The 17,937-nt window shown below is 35.6% G+C and overlaps 1 protein-coding gene, 1 long non-coding RNA gene and 1 other non-coding gene across 11 annotated transcripts in view; 2 read left to right on the forward strand and 1 right to left on the reverse strand.

Moving 5' to 3' along the window:
- Positions 1 to 17,937, reverse strand: part of LOC135076878 (uncharacterized) — a 92,921-nt gene that overhangs the window by 49,588 nt on the left and 25,396 nt on the right. The gene's annotated exons all lie outside the window — the stretch shown is intronic.
- On the forward strand, positions 11,854 to 13,408 carry LOC135076514 (uncharacterized). 2 transcript variants are annotated; one of them, XR_010258283.1, is made up of 4 exons: positions 11,854 to 11,912; positions 12,033 to 12,204; positions 12,547 to 12,669; positions 13,033 to 13,408. It is a non-coding gene; the product is annotated as an uncharacterized LOC135076514 (long non-coding RNA). The 2 variants fall into 2 exon arrangements; XR_010258282.1 differs by lacking the exon at positions 11,854 to 11,912 and having other exon boundaries at positions 11,944 to 12,204.
- Positions 15,441 to 15,513, forward strand: Trnaa-ggc (transfer RNA alanine (anticodon GGC)). Its single transcript has one exon. It is a non-coding gene; the product is annotated as a tRNA-Ala (tRNA).

The raw sequence follows: 17,937 nt of genomic DNA on the forward strand, positions 1-17,937 counted from the left end.
ATAGGTATTATCAAAAGGGTGGTTTCATGCAAATTTGAAGAAAATATTTCACCCCCAAGGGTGGAAAATTGGGGTTGAACTTTTTTATACGCAATATTTTTAATTTTTAGTTTTTTTTTGTGTTCACGCATTTGAAGTCGGTTTTATTTTTTAAAAAAGTTAATTATTCGTTATAACTTCTTACCAAAGGTTCTGAATCAGTGTGATTTGATGTGTATTTGTAGTTTATGATACTAACATCACGATTTATATAAACTATCTCAATAAATTTTGCAACTTATTATTATTACTTATCTTGAAAAACTCATCGTTGAAAATGGCTAAATAAACTTGTAAAAATTAAAGAGAACCTAATGAATTATTAAGATTTGCCATAAAGACTAAGTAGACAAAGCCTTCACCTGTCAAGTAACATAAATAAATAAAAACAAAAGTACCTACATATTCTCCAATATTTTTTGTTTCTATGTGTTGTTTTAAAACGACGGTAGTATAAAGTGGGTTAATCGTTTTTTAATATTTTTTTTACAATGAGGAAATACTGCTTTAAATAACCGTAAACGTGAAAGCATAAAAAACATAAAATTACTAATTATTGTTTGTTAGTATAAGTACCTAGTGAAGATAAGTAACGTAAAGTATAAACTAAAAAATAAAACTGCAATTAATTGATTGAAAACAACGCATCAAACGATTTTCCAGTTAACTCTTCAATATACCACGTTCGCTCTAACGTTTCAAGTTTCTTGTGAACTGTAACGTGTATGAGTGATTTTATAACATTAGTGTCACTAGAAAGCAGTGTAGATAACTTTTTATTTTCGCATCGCTCCGATAGTTCTTTGAAAGGTGGAACCATACTAAGTTATCACCAGTCTCCCCTTATACAACCATGCGAGATGCCTAGCTCTCTCCATGTAATAGGCAGGTACCGAGAAAGGTACAACACCGAACGATGTATTTTAAACACTATCCCAATGATTTAAGAACTAAGTTAAAGATTTTTTCTGCCGGAGACTGTAAGTGATTGGTACACGTCAATCTTGGACTAATTGATCTTTACTTAATGTGTTAAACAGAACAGCGCAACGTATGAATCGCAGGCAATTATCATTCCTTTAATTAATTTATGGAATAACAACGTATCTTTGAGACGTTTTTCTTCTAAAACAATTTAGAATCCATTTGACTTTGAAAGTTTAGGTTTTAGATTTGGTTGATGACTTTTGCAATGACTCAGTAATTAAACACCTAGTTCTGAAACAATTAGTAGCAACCTTCATAATGGCATGCAATTGTTCCAGTAGCGATTGCTAACCAATACTGCAATTGACACTAAAAATGACCTTTATGACAGAGCTCTTTGTTGTTCTCTAACGGATATTAATACCGAGTCTCTCAACCTTGGCACTCGTTGATGCTCTAATAATACAGCGTGCATAGAGGCAGGCAGCCAAGTGGTTTCAAGAATCATTTTACAATCACTATAAAACATATTTTAAACCAACAAACAATAGTATCTATTTAGGTAGATACCTACTCATATTATGAAACAATACTGCGTAAGAAAATCCATAGTAGCCCTTTGAACCTATGAAACAATGTATTCCACCTTCTTGACTTTCATTTGTACTTGTAATACAGGTAGAGTGCGCAATCGTAGAGTGACATCTGTGACAAGACAAGACCCTTCAGTGGAAAGTCAACATTACATAAACTTGAGGAACATCGACTTTAAATAATGTGCAAATATTTTGCAATAGTCGGAAGTTTGGCTAAATACCTACATAGTTTTGAAGTGAGATAGAGTCGATAGGAGAGATGTCATGCATGCAAAATACTTGACATTAGATTTCCGACGCTCCAAGAATTTATTAAACCTTAATTTCATTTGTTTCGAGTCAAATCAGAATAGTTGCTATTGAGATATCTGTTGCCATAACTGTAGGGGAACCTGTTGTACTTAGGCCAGTTTTTCGAATTTTGATTTTTTGAAAAATAATGGTGATAGTTAAACTTGTCTAGTGCAGTTATATTTAAAGATCATTTAATTAACTACATAATTCATTCATAAAATTGTGTATAATTTTAAAAATTTGGGCATACTAGCTGCTAGAAAAAAAAAGGGAAAACTGTCCTAGGTACAACAAACCAGGTGTACCTTGGACCGTGTACGTTGTACCTATTTAAATTTAAATAATTGCTTATATTGGCTTCAATTTGTTAATTTTCTGTTAAATTATTATTTGAAATACCAATTATTACAGTTATTAGCAACAATATCTAAGTAAAAGTATTTTTTAAAAAAGATCCTCATCCATATTTTTTGTACTATTTATTTTTCACAATTTTTTGGCAACAAATCACTTAAGTTTAAGCCGGCTCTCTAGTCCATGTTTAGCCTTACACAATCAACAAAAATATGACAATATTCAACATTTTTTCTAGAAAATTTTGTTGAATGTTGATATGTTATGTCGTGTAGGACAAAATACGCGCTGGAGTGGCTTTAACTTTCAATCTAGATTTTTTTATTTCTTATCATTTAACTTAAATTCTAGCAAAATATCCATTAAAACCGCTTTATCAACAAAAATAATCTTAAAAAAGTCATATGAAGATACATTAAACGTAAATTTAAAAAAAACATTAGAAATTAAAAAAATATATATCAAAAACAGACTTTAAATTGCTATTTTGAGGTCTTCGGGGCATTGTTTCTATAACAGTATAATATGTTTTTTTTATTACAATAAAATTCTCATTAAAACGTAATGAAAATCAGTGACCAAGGTACATCGCTAGTTGGGTGGTCAAGGTACAACATTACGACTACTTCACTTAATAGGAGCGTTTTACCTGAAATAAAACGCTTATTAAATACTTACCTTATTTGAAGCTTACTTGTTTGAGATAGGTCCCTTCCTGTTTTCCGCTTTTATGTCCCTTTCTTTCTATCTTATATCTTGTATCTCTCTCGCACACCTACCACTTCCGGTAACCAGGCAGGCGAGCCGACAAGTTTGGTCGGCGGCGATCGCTCGTCATTGAGTCGAAAAACACCAGGCAGAAGATTAAATGTAAGCTTCAAATAAGGTAAGTATTTAATAAGCGTTTTATTTCAGGTAAAACGCTCCTATTAAATCCTTGACCGTTATTTGAAGCTTACTTGTTTGAGACGTGTTTGTTATCGCCTGGTGGAAGTGGACGCCAATGTGATCTTATGATGTAACTATGAGTATGGTAGGTGTGTAATAGACCGTTAGGACCTCAAAGAAAATTAGGTATGAACTTTTATAAAATAAAAAGGTAACTAAATAAAATACATAGAGAGATATAAAAGAAAAAATATGTTTTATTTCCATCCATTCATAACTATAACATAAAACTTGTCATTATTTTATGAAAATTAAGTGACATTTTAAGGGAATATAATAATCATAACGCAAGTAACAATTTCTATTAATCAACAGGATTAAACATTCTAGTTATGTTGCTGCTCATAGCAATAGGCATTACTTCTCGCCTGTAAAAACGTTCAAAAGTATTGCCAGAACGCCAATTTCCTCTGGACAAAATCTCGTCGACGGGTAAATTGTCTACCCAATTCTTTGACGCTACTGCTGACCGAAAACTACCAGGAGTAGCGGATATGCCTGCCTCTTTTAGCAAAGTCTTTATCCATCCTGCAATAATTGTGCGAGAGGCAGCCTTAGGTTGACCTTTGACGGTCATAAACAAATTTGTCGATTTTGCTATTTTACGCCTGTCTTCAAGTAATGTTACAGTCTTTCGAACCCAATATACTGGACTGAGGTTCTTATTCTCCGAATTATCCAACAGTTTCCAGCCCGACTGTCTGTGATTGGTACTGTCGGTCTTGGAGCCGAATATTGGCCATAATATCAAACTCTCAGCGTTGTCTATTAGATGACTGGAATCCACAGCCAGTAAGGTCAAATCATGGACACGTCGCCCCGAACATAGCAAAAGAAGGGCAGCAGTGTGTCTTGAAGAGGCAAATAAACTATTTTCATCAATATTTATGGATGATAAATAAGACACCAATTTGTCAATATTCCAGACGGACGGTTTTCGGGGGACTGGTTTATTTAGACTAATCGATTTCAGGATGTGTTTAACCAGGACATGTGAACTTAAATCCCCTGAGGTTTCTGCATTACATAATGTTGCAACGACAGACTTGTGTAATAAAATAGTGTTGTACGCTAATTTATTCACTATATGTAAGTCTGCTAAGAACCTAGCAAGTGTTGGTCCAGAAGGGTTTAGATAATCCTCATCATTATCTTTTGTCCATTCAAGCCACCGATTCCAGGCTGCTTGATATGTTCTTCGTGTAGATGGACGCCAAGAAGACTGTAGCAATTTGAGTTGTTCAGTTTTCCAATTTGTTAAACTCTTTGACCACCCCCACACTTCCATATTTCCAAGGTCATTTGTTGTACGTTTGGGGGTGGTAGTCCCGTCGCTGTGTCTATTAGTTTCTGTTCCAGGTTGAAGATCGTGTATGGGGCTGCTAACGCTCGCGACTTGAGGTCTGCACGCCAGAATACCTTGTGCCATCGTGGCACTACTAGAAGATAGGTTCCCGTTGCTGAATTGAGGTGATTGAGCACTTTCGGTATTAGGTATGGTGGGGGAAATACCCACCCTAGGGAGTAAGTCCAAATTTGAGAGAAGGCGTCGTGGAACAGTGCCTTTGTGTCGTAAAGATCTAGGGTCACGTAATTGTCTACTACGTGCGCTTGTCTCGAGGCGAATAAATCTATCAATGGTGTCCCGAATTTCCGAAATATTGTTTCTGTGCCTTGCACTATCAGATGCCATTCTGGTGGAGCTTTGTGTCGAGATAAGTGGTCGGCGTGACCGTTGTATAAGCCTGGTATGTGATGTACTATCGGGTTGATATGATTCGACTCTAGATAATGATACACTTCGTACGTAGCGTTCAATAGGAATTGAGATCGAGTTCCTCCTTGATTTTTTAGGTATGACACCACTGTTTGGTTGTCGCACTGGAATAAGGTTGTTGATCGGCTCAGAAACTTTGCGTGTTGTTCCAGTGTCTTTAGTATCGCAAGCATCTCTTTTACGTTGCAGTGGAGATATTTTTCTTGTTCGGTCCACGTTCCCGAGATTGACGTCCCATCCACTTGCGCTCCCCAGGCCACGTCGGACGCATCCGTGGTTACAAAGTGTATGGGCGGTGATGGGTGGATCTTCGACGATTGGCGGCAGCCGCTGAGCCACCATTTCAGATCCTCTATCGCATTCAATGGTAGGTTTAGAACTTCTGACTCTGAACTGTCCAATTGGGAATTTAGAAACGTGAGTAGAGCACGGTGGTGCAGTCTGCCGTTTGGAACTACGAAACTTGCGAAGTTCAATAGCCCTATTAAGCTCTGTAGGTCTTTTAGATTGGTTTGGTGGTTCCTCAACACCAGCATAATTTTTCTGTTGATGTGTGCAATTTTTTCTCCAGGGAGCGTTTTTTGGTTTAACCAAGGGTCCCAGATGATTCCCAGAAAGGTAAGGCTTTTCTGTGGTGTGAGAAGAGACTTTTCCATGTTTATCTGCCACCCTAGGCTGCGCAGATGGCTCAACAGCAGATTGACATGTAGTTGCAAAGTATTTTTGTCTTGATGAACCACCAAAAAGTCGTCTAGGTAGACTATTATGCGTAACCCTTGCGTCCTCAGCGTTTGGGCTACCCAATTGGTCAGGGAAGCGAAAACTTTTGGTGCTGTGCTCAGACCAAAAGGGAGGCAAGTCATCTGCAGTAGTTCCCCTTTGTATACTAGTCGTAGGAAGCATCTGTGGCCTTCTGATACTGGAAGATGAAAATACGCATGCGAGAGATCCACTTTGCACAGCCAATCGCTTTTCTGAAGGAAGTCCGGCACACGAAAAACATTTACCAGATTGAAATGTTCTGTTATTATGAACTTGTTTAGAGCTTTTAAGTTGAATATAGGGCGGTTCGACCCATCGCTTTTTGGCACTAGGAACATTGTGGATAGAAAGCTGGGAGAACTTTGGGCAGTTTCTAAAACCCCTTGCTTTTTCATTTGTGATATGGCCGTGGTCATATTCGCAGAAACCATTGTTTGATGAGGTCCTTTCAAGTGTGGCATTATCAGGGGGGGCTTTCGGAAAAAAGGTATGCGATACCCTTTTATTATGCGTAAAAGGAAAGGAGGGGCTCCCCATTTCCTCCACTGGTCGTGGTAATACGCCAAGCGACCCGCCCTGAACATCCCCGAGTCAATACTTACGATTTTTGTTAGCCGAGTTAGAGTCCGCTGGGGCTCCGGCTCGCTTTCGGTTACCTCTATTGGAAACCTGGTTTCTATTAAAGTTTCCTCGCGATGGTCGAAAGGAACCTCTTTGGTTGGGCACCGTGCGTCGGTCTGCCTGAGTGTAACCCGCTCCTTGCGAAGGGCGGTCGTAATAGTTGCCCTGCGAGGGCCGATCATAACAGTAACCCTGCGAGGGTTGGTTATAATGCTGGTGTTGCGATGCGCAACAAGCATGATTGGTACCCTGCGAGGGTCCACGATTTTGAGTCGACCCCTGCGGGGGGTGACTAGAGGGCTTACTAGTCCCTGTTTGCGAAACAGAGGCATTCTTGTTTGGTTTATGCAGATTCATAAAGGCTTTCTTAACCCCACCAGCTTTTTCAAGAGCTGCAGTAAAGATTTCTGAACTGAAGAGATGCTGATTAGAAGGCGGTACTTTACGCAGCGCAGATTTAGTTAATGGATCACGCACAAAATTGATAATGCCATCACGACGCATTTGAATCACCTCGGCCCTGTGGCCGCAAATAAGTTGAAGCAGATCTGAAGATACCTTAAAGTATTCGCCATTACAAAAAAGATCGCTAATTTTACTGCGCAAGCCTTCCACATTGAGATTACTTTCACTACTAGCCCAAGACAAAAGTTCGGTCAAACTGGACGTCAAAGCTTCTTTTTGTTTAAAAACGCAAAAAGTAAGAGCAGAATAAGCCTTGTCTGCATATGCCAAGTGTTTCAATTGATCAAAAGCACGGACTTCTTCATTAACCTCAAGGTCTATGAAACCTGGGGTATGATTATACAGTTTTTGCACATCTGAGTAACGTACCTCACACCACTCTTTTTTATCGAAATGTTGAACATTTTGGAGTGATTTAACTAAAGCCTCCGGTGCTTTAAGAGTTGTGGGCTCCTTTAATTTAGTCCCCATATTAAAATCAAAAGGCTGGGGGTCGTGAGATTCGGATACAAGTTCTTCGGTTTCGTATAACATTCCACTAACGCTATCGTCAAATACGTCTTCGTCTATGCTATTTTGGCTACGCGTCGGTTGAACAGGCTCATCATGATCCTTGTAAGCGAGTTGCTGACACAGATCGTCAACTCGTTGCGCGAGATTCCCTAAAAGCATCTCAGTTCGAGAGTCCCCTTTTGCTTTTTTAGAACGATGTCGCCGTCGTCGGCGAGGCGAACGATGGCGCGAGGAGCTACTGGAGGTGCTCGAGCTGGATGACGAAGTCGACGAGCTGCTGCTAGACGACCTATTTCGTTTTCGGTTCCGATGACGCGACGTGGCACGCTTAGGTTTATGCGCAGATGATCGTGTTTCACTCGTCATATTGTTCGTTTGAACGTTTGAATCACTCATTCTATAACGAAAACGAAAGAAATTCCAAAGAAAAATTCGCTAACGAATTGTAAGTAATTTGGAGGTAGGAAGTAAAACACGAAAAATCTAAATTATTAACAAAATAATCTATACCGTTATTTTATGATTACGCAGGGACAAAATAAAATTAAAAATTTTAGTAACCCACTGATGGTTTACAAAAAGAAAATTTCACTATATCGAACGGAAAAACCGTTATTATCACTATTTATAAAATGTTCAGTACTTACATGAGGAAGATGTGCACTGAAGCTTCTATTTTAATAATTTAATTGCAAAGTTGTAGCACTTGTGTCTAGACAACCTTTCGCGGCGGAAAACAAGACGCCAATGACGAGCGATCGCCGCCGACCAAACTTGTCGGCTCGCCTGCCTGGTTACCGGAAGTGGTAGGTGTGCGAGAGAGATACAAGATATAAGATAGAAAGAAAGGGACATAAAAGCGGAAAACAGGAAGGGACCTATCTCAAACAAGTAAGCTTCAAATAACGGTCAAGGATTTAATAAGCATGATAAACCCACTTCCATTTGAGCTTAGGATCTGAAACTCATATCGTCCAGTAGCTAGATATATAAAGATTATGTTCTAACTATAACCGTTTTGTCAAACATGCAACATTTTTCATAAATTGACATGAAGTAAACCTCCAAAATCTCACTGCGTCAGTGTAAAATATTAAATTACCATTTTTTCTTGTACTTGCACGGCGTCGGCGAATCTTAGCTAACTTCACGTTAATGTTGACAAATAACGTATGTAATACCCTAGACAACTTTTCATAAAACCTCATAATTTAAAAAATATATACAATTGTTTTAGGTACAACTCTGTCCAAGGTTCAACAGGTTCCCCTACACTAATATTCCCTTGATAGAAGAATATTCCCATCGAGATAGATTATGCAAAATAGGTCTTTATTAGTGCACACTTAAAAAATCGACTTAGGGATATTATTTTAATCCAAATAATGTATAGGTTCGCCGGTTTAAACAAGTAACTAGTTAGTAAATCACGGTAATGCTTTTTAATACAAATATGAAATGTATTGTCTGTTAAGTCCGCGTCAATTATTTGCAAGTGAACGAACCATTTACTGTTGAGTTATTGTTGAGAATCACTCACAAAAGATATTGCAGTAATAGGTACAATGTCATATATTGTTAGCTAGTAAATACTTACTCTACAGGGTGTTAGGTAAATGGGTATATGAGCCGACACTAGCCCATGTTAACATGGTCATATAAATGGTATGGTGAAGTCAGAAAATTGATATCTTCATTTTAATTATTTTATTTTTCATACAAATCGGATTTTATAAAATTAATTTTGTATGAAAATTAAAAAAAATAAAATGATGTTATCAAATTTCTGACTTCACCATACCATTTATATGCCCATGTTAACATGGGCTAGTATCGGCTCATATACCCATTTACCTAACACCCTGTATAATAATAATATTGGAATACTCCAATTTGCTAGTTTACATTACAGTGTGTAATACTGTAGTACTAATTAGAATGGAGGCAAACGTCCAAATCGTTTAGCAAACCGCTTGGTCCAATTTGGCCAGTGGGTACAAAATTTCATGGCCGTTCAGTTTTTATTCGCAACGGCGAGCTTAACTTGAGGTTTTGTTTTAAAAATCGTGAGCATTGAAACAAAAAAGCAATGAGGAACAACATACGCTCGTATTTTTGCCAGCAGTTTACAACGAGAGGATTTTACTGAAAATATTGCAATGTTTGTACATATTAGTATGAATGTAGAGCAACAGCAGTTTTGGAGCAAAATAACACCTATTACAGCTAGCTACATAAGATTTCGCAATGTTTAGGATTATGTGATGTGATGTCCGTAGGTACATCAAATAACATCGTCTCATGGCTTGAATGTAAATAGAAATAATTTGCTTGCATAATCCGTCTTTGCTTGTCTAATGAACGTTTAAAGTAAGCTCGTAGCTTTTAACTCTGACATTATAACAAATGCTTTCCGCGTGATTGCTTTTTAAATGCATATTTTGTATTATGCATATTTTATTGACTTGTTCTCGGGTGTACAGTCATAAGTACGAGTATACGCTATAGTTTGTTGTAATATGGCACCTCTTATAAATACATAAGATTCATCAGTGCAAGCTTGGTATGCTGTATACCTACTATATCGATACAGGATTAGGTATACATGTAAAAGTGACAGCTATTGACTTTCTAATTAGGGTTTCTGCTCGAGCCTTCTCGAACTCGAGAAAACTCGAGAAATTTGGCTTCATTCGAGACGAGAAAAAAATTGCCGGAGCTCGAGAATTCTCGAGTTTCGATTTTGAAGCTTTAATACTCTTGAAAGCCTGTCTTCTTAGACAAAAGTAAGTTTTTGATTATTTAATAGGTTAACGTTGCTTTTAGACTGGCTTAGTCTTTCCTTTTTTAACTGATTTGATTTGCAAGTAATGATCTCAATCGAAACTAAGTAATAATGTTTACCTATGAGTAATGAGTATGCTATACATATTTATTATGCCTATATTTAACTCTGACTGATTTAAAGACCGAAAAATTTGTTAACTGTCTGTTAGGTTAGGTACTCGTGCCTCCTCGTAAAGTTTATTCAAGTCGTTATCCTTAAGAAATTTAAAAATTTATTAAGAAGTGTTTTTTGTTTATAAAAAAAAAACTATTTATCATAATTTTGCTATTTGGAGAAAAAGTGATTCAATTGTAGCTCCAGATTTTTTATTGTTATTTATCCTTAAGTACACGCGACTATATGACTTTAGTTCCTTTAGTTAATAACTAAGTTATGATTATTAGTTAATATTAATTATGAAAGAAGATTTAATTTTTTGTTTATTTCCTTACCAAAATAAGTGGTACTAAATTCTAATATTGATTGTTGTGCATTAAAGTAGGTATATTAGAATAAAAAACCTGTGTTTTTATTAAATTTCAACCGATTTCAACAGTTTTAATTAAAAGACTCGAGACCCGAGAAAACTCGAGACTTTGGCCTCGAGAATTCCCGAAACTCGAGAAAAAAAATAGGTCGAGAAATCAGAAACCCTATTTCTAATATACTCAAGCCTGTTGTTAATGCTATTATAAATCTTCAATTCACCAAATCAATGATCAATTCAAAAGTTTAAAAATTATTACGTGTTAACTATCCAATAAGTAAGAATAATACTTCCGCTAGTTTAATTAGGAAAAACTTTCACTTCTGTAGGTTTCATTTTTATTACAGAAAGAGCTATTGTTTTACAAAAGAGTAACAAAAATTAAGAAATAGGAAAGAAAGGGCTTTCGAGATTCCCAGTACTAAGTGAGAGATTAGATGCAATGATATCACACTTTATAACTTAAAAGTGCAGAAGAGTTTTATTGTACAGCACAAGATGATAAGCAAAGTGGCATCGTATTACGGTTGTAATAAATGCTATTTTGCAGCATTAGAGTATAGTTTGATGAGCTGTCGAGTGTAAATCATGGTCCAGTGCGTGTAAACCACCAGAATTAGAATTAAAATCAGAGGTGCGATTGTGTAAAGTTGTTCATGGATGGACAATGAATACAATTGATCATCGATCGTATATCTAAATTCGAATTGTGTAATTTTGTCCATTCCATGAAGACCGAAAAGTGACCGGTCGTATATAATCGTTTCATGGATTTGCGTTTTATTAATGAAAAACATTCGCTAAAACTCATTATTTTTTAACAAATAACAAATGAAATCCATGTTCAAATGCAGTTTTTTTAAATAATTTTTTATGATTGCACCTTAATAACATACTTTTATTCATAAAAACATTGAATTCGAACTAAAAATTTACCTCTGCAAATCATATAACCAAACGCATAGAACGAATGAAATACGAGTTTCACTACCCGCCCCCAGGTGGCATACATACTTTAAGGCTAGGCAGGCTAAGTTGACTACTACTCTACAATAGGTGGCGTTAATGGACTACGAAAAACGACGTGAAATGTTTACTTCTTTTTATTTATTTATACTTTAATGCCAAAATTTTAACCTAAGGCGAACTTAATCTCACATTTAATAAATTAAACATAAATAAGTGTTTTGAGAAGTAGTATTTTAATCTATGTTCTGTGAATGACAAGTGTTATCTGTCTAGTGTCAAAAAACTTGAAAAACTTTTACGAAGTTTGATTTTTGTTTTTGTTTATAAACACAAGTAAGTATAGATTACTACACTAAATTAAGGCATTCTATCAAAAATTAAAACAACCCAAGTTTCAATAACTACTCCTGTAACTTTGGTTTCTTCATATCAAATAATCAATTTCATTTTCAGTGCCAAAGGCAAGAATAATTGCCCACGCCAGATGGAGACCCAGCTAAATAATGTAGTAACAGCGCGTGGTCGTGTGATGAGGGTTCCTTGACTTGAGTTCTGGCGCAACACGTCCTGGGCACTAAACAAGATTGGGGATGGGACGTCTAAAGAGGTGCAAGCCTGGAAAACGGTAAGGCCTATTTTATTGACATTAACCAATAAACTGTTCAACATACTTACACAACATAACATTATTATGACTCTTATAATGCGAACAGCTAGGGACTGGAATTTGTTGCCTGCTGCTGTCTTTCCCGAAGACTATAATCCGGGTGTTTACAAGGCGAGAGTGAATAGGCACTTACAGCGCAGATATGTACCATCCTAGACTGCATCCCACTTAACACTTGGTGCGATTGTGGTCAAATACCTGCCTCGTTATGCATAAAAAAAACAGTGACTAAGATTTATCACAATTTTTCAGCCACATTCTAGCTAGCAGCTAACATGTTTTTTTTGTTTCTCATTGCAGCTCTCGTCTTGCTCTACAGCACTTGCACTTGTCCCACCATCTACCAGTGTTGGAACTCTTCCAATAATTTCCCACACCCAGGTGGAGAATACTCCAGTTACTGCTACTGCTACTCTAAAATATGTAAGTTAAATAATGGAATATGATAATGTATGTTTATATTATTATTATGTATGAACAGTATGATTTATGTTGCACAAATAATGAAGGTATTTTTAGTAGCTTTTGCCAGCGGCTTCACCCGCTTAAAATTTAGTTTGTCACAGATTGTCATAAATTATAGACTGTATGTTAATCTAGGTTACAAACAATAATACTGTTAAGTTTACACAAAATCCGTTCAGTAGTTTTGGTGTGAAAGAGTAACAAACATCCAGACTTTATGACATCCAAACTTTCGCATTTATAATATTAGTAGGATAATAGATATGTGTTGTTGCTATATCCTAGCTAGCAGCTAACATGTTATTTTGTTTGTCATTGCAGCTCTCATCTTGTTCTACAGCGCCTGCACCTGTCCTACCATCTACCAGTGTTGGAACTCTTCGAAGTGTATTAATGATTATTATTTTAGTAACCATAAAAGTTTAAAACAATACATTTTATTGCATAATTATTTGTTAGAAAAAACGACAAGTACAAATGAGTAGGGAGGCTGTTGATTTTTCATGGTTATTTTATATCTTGTTGATTGTTCCAAAAAAAACTAAGTTTTCAAGAATGCTGTGATTAAAGTACCTATAGTATTATATTTAAAATAAAAACTTAGTTTGTAAAGAGACGAAGGCTGACCACAAAAGAAGTACTTATAGCTGTCTGTGTCTGTGTAAAGAATTTAAATAAAAAGATGTGTATATTTAAACAGTTTTCTTTATTTTATTAGTCATTTATTCCTGTAAATAAGCCCACACAGGGCACTTTTACATGTCCCAACATAACTTTACCCTACCACTTTGGCAGTTTTGTGGGTTAAGGCTGATTAAAACGTGTTAAGTAGATAAGTAGGTACCTACCTAACTACTTTATTGACTTAATTTTAAGTAATTAATTGCGTAGTAGTATAGTACAAAACTTAGTAGTAAGTTTCAAGTCAAAATTTAGATTGTGCTTGTGTTTTAAGTACGTGCAATTTAATCACGTAAAATTAAGTGAAAAACACTCATCTACTTAACACGTGTAACTCAGCTTTTAGTGCTATAGTTGTTGATGAAAAAGAACTCTTGTGTCTCACTAAAACTTATTTCCATTAACACCAAGCACTCACCGCTTACCACACTTTATCTTTCAAAGAAATAATTTAACAATTTGCATACGAGGACGAGGATAGAATTACACCTCTATGAGAATTTATACGATTATCATGAGTTACGAGTCACCGCAATCATTTGACATTAGCAATGGGCTCATGAAACTTAGACAATTCGAATTTTCTGTCAAAATCATATTCATCATTCACTCATCGTATAAAATTACGATCAAATCGTTATCATATCGTTATCGTTTTATGAACTCCTTACACAATTAGAATTAGCCGTTTGACACATCATAACGTACGTTATGAACTGTCAAATGAATACGATTGCCTTAGACAATCGCACCACAGATAACTTATGTTAATGACGTGTCTGTTGGTTCGTGTTTGCACGCGATGTAATCGACTTTGATTGCCATTGCACTAGCATCACATGAAAATAGCCGACCTACTTAAATATTGTTCCATTTAGGTTGCAGTAATGGCAAGTAACATCGACTTGGCTCTCATGGAAAGTGCAGCGAGGGGCGTCCTTTAGCATAATGGATCCATAAGTAAACAAAACTGCGGGTATCCTGGTAGAAGTTGAAAAATAATAGCTAAGGATACACTTGCCAGAAAATCAATGTAGCAACTACAATATCTGTAAGATGTCGAAGAACCCCAAATCGTTCATATTATAGCCTTTAGCATAATTTTAGGTACTATCGATAGCGCTCATAATTCATTAATCAACAAATCGATTTAAACTGTTTGAATTGCATGTCGGATAGCTTTACGAAACTGATCAACTAAAACACCGGAATCCAAAGAACAAAATCATTACTTATCTTTAAAATCAGCTATCTTAATTAATTTATGTTAGCGGTAAAATAAAAATGTTGTTATTAAAATCCTTTTATCGGCCTTTTCGTGCCAGCGCACGCGACGCAATTAGAGGGTAAACGGTTCAGCCAACAAGCTGTGGGACACGACACCGCACGGCTAATTAAAGACTTCAATACGACCATTATACAGCTACAGAAAACCACATCAGACTTTACATTTTTGTTGCAAAATTACCTCTATTACTAAGGGCATAAGAGGCCACTGTGTTTAACTTGACATGACTTCATCTGTGTTACATATCTGTTGGATAGTCAATGGCCAGTTTGGCGCTTCTGTTTAATTTTCTCCAGAGACCTGAGAGAGTTCATCTATTCTATTTACTTGCGTCGACTCCTATGTGTAATAATTGGTGAGTGTGTCGCTCCTATTTAGTTCTAAATATCTGTTTAATTAAAGGTAATTAAGCTAGGGTAAACACTATCGAATGGCTAATGAAAATTTTCAGGATTGTCATTGATTTAAGTTTTAGGACTACCCATGTCACCCGACTATCTAGAGTCCATGTTTCATTCATTTTTATTATTAAACATTGATAAAAGAGTATTAACTATCATTAGTATCTAAAAGGGTTCAATTGTGATCTAGTATATTGCTTTTCAGGTGCCTATTACCTAGAAGCACATACATCTACGTAGATAGTTATTTATTTTTTAGCGTTAAGAGTCGCATCTCAAACTAATTTGAAAATTATAAATAACTTGAAAAAATCGAACTGCCTAAGGCGGGAATTGAACCCACGACCTTTCGCTTCTAAGTCTAAGTAGCTCAGTTGGAAGAGCAGTCGCCCGGCAAGCGAAAGGTCGTGGGTTCAATTCCCGCCTTAGGCAGTTCGATTTTTTCAAGTTATTTATAATTTTCATCTACGTAGATATTGTAAAAACAAGCCAATCTAACTATGATTTCATCTTAAAGAAAACTTGCCTCAAGAAAATACGTGTTATCGCCTCTGAGAGTACTCTATCACAAGATAAAGTAGGATAAATTGATAAAAACGTGTGGATGGATTTTGCGCACGCCATAACGCGAGGTTACGCAAACACCGATGGATAAACAAATTGAAGTTTTCATTCACATGTTCAAGTAGTAAGTACGTCCATAGATACAGTCCTCAGCATACAAGACTGAACATTTTTTTAGTAAAATAGAAACTATTAGAATTACTTAAGACGCTAGCATATTAAGTTTAATGTCACTGTAACGTTGTCTGTGCCATTACTTAGTTAAAAACAAACTGCCGGTCGTCTTTGAACATTTCAATATCTTGCGAATTTTCTTTCAGGCATTAAAATAAAATAGTTACGAGAAAAGTTTGTTAAAATATTTATTACTTTACTTATTTCATAACGAAAATGAAATTGAGACAAACCTAATAAATTCTCTGGAAAAAAGATATTATTTACGAGTATTTCATATTCGGTTACCTACTTAAGTAACTTTCAGACTTGACAACATTCTTGATATTTTTAGCAGAATTTCCAACGTTGGAACCAAATGTTACGTGCAAATTAAAGAAAAAGGTATTTTGGTAATCTAAAGTTAAAGAGGACACAAGTGGAGAAATATGTGGACAAACTTAGTTTCAGCGAACTCTACACATTATTTTTTTTTTCTCTGATATGTATGTAGTGTGTAGGTTGTTTAAAGATATCTCATAGAAGTCGATCTATCCTATACAAAAAATATAGTTACTTACCTACATAAAATAATACTAAATATTAAAATTATTTATTTACGAAGAATACCTACTTACACATATTTTAGTTATAAGACTCATAAAATGTCAAAGCAGTACCTTTTTTAATTTACATAAATAATACATTTACTTTCTACAAAATAAGATTTCTTTTCGTTCAGATATTTTTCATGCCGAAAATCTCATAAGAGGTTGCCCTTAAGGAAACTCATTCATTTTCTTTACGAAACTTTCGCTTAGTTCGCATAAATTACCAAAATAAAGAAAACACGAGCCGAGGAATCGGTTACTTGGTAATAAGAAATTCCAGAGGCTATGTTTTGAAACATGTTCGCTGTATTATGTTAATAATGAGTTACATCGACGTGTATTTGGTCTGGCTGTAATATAACATGTTACAATGATATCATTGGGTGATTCAGAGGCCCATGTAAGGGATCTCACATGCTGATCCTTTCAAGACAGTTCCGTTCGAATGACAGCATCCATACGGACGCAGTAAGTTGTAAAAATAAACGGTCAAAGATTGATTAGTACTAATTAGCTCTCACGGAATCTCGGTTTGTTTATTAATATTCCAATTTCAAATGTGTTTCCATTCGGATTTCAAATGGCGTTCTAGAAATGTTTTTAGTTTTTTTTATTTGAAAAATGAACGTGTTTCCATCGCTTGAAAATAGTTGACAGTACCTACGTAACATGAGATGAATAAAAACATTCTGTACTCTCACATCATTATCTAAAATGTTTGGCTTTAAAATTGAATCTTGTTCAAGCTCCTACACAAAACTAGTAATTCATTCTTTAGCTCGCTGTAAATCTTATTCCGAAAAAGAAATCATTATACGATTAATTGCTATGATAAACCATTTAATAGTGTCTGTCGCGTCAAGTTAAACTTAGTAAAATAATAGATGAGAACATTCCCACGATTCTTATTATCACGGCTTTGAATGGCCGCCTGAATGACATTATGACACTCAGCATCATGATCAAATGTGCAAAAAATACGATTTGAAATCTAAACCCGCCGATGTTTTTGAACCATTCAAAGACTAAGATAATTCATAATGACATAATATTAGCTTATCCAGCGTTGAAAAAAGAACAATAAAAAGTGATAAGACACCCTAACCAAAGTCTGAAATGATTTAGATTTAAAGCGCTGTTAAAATGTAAAGGAACAAACAAAGAAAATTTTGTACATTTACTTCACTGTGGTTTTTCGTATGTAAAATAAACATTTCAGACAAAAACATGAGTGTGACTAATTAGCTGCTCATATGTCAAATGTCTCACAGTCTTAATGAAGATATTTTTACAACTACTCAAATTCTTAGACGTTCATTATAGCTTTTGTGCTAAAATAAACATGTATCATAGATGCTCTTGGATGGTAACACATTGGCACGATGTTGGCATCTGCCTGACTGCTTATAATACAAAGATATTATTTTATGTTTTTTTATAGCTAAGGCATTGGTCAGGTGCGACTTATCATCAAACGACACAGAGTCAAGTGACCTTAATAAAAGTACCAGCAATTCTATTATGATTT

The sequence above is a fragment of the Ostrinia nubilalis genome, chromosome 12, assembly GCF_963855985.1.
Source record: "Ostrinia nubilalis chromosome 12, ilOstNubi1.1, whole genome shotgun sequence".
Classification (NCBI taxonomy): Eukaryota; Metazoa; Arthropoda; class Insecta; order Lepidoptera; family Crambidae; genus Ostrinia; species Ostrinia nubilalis.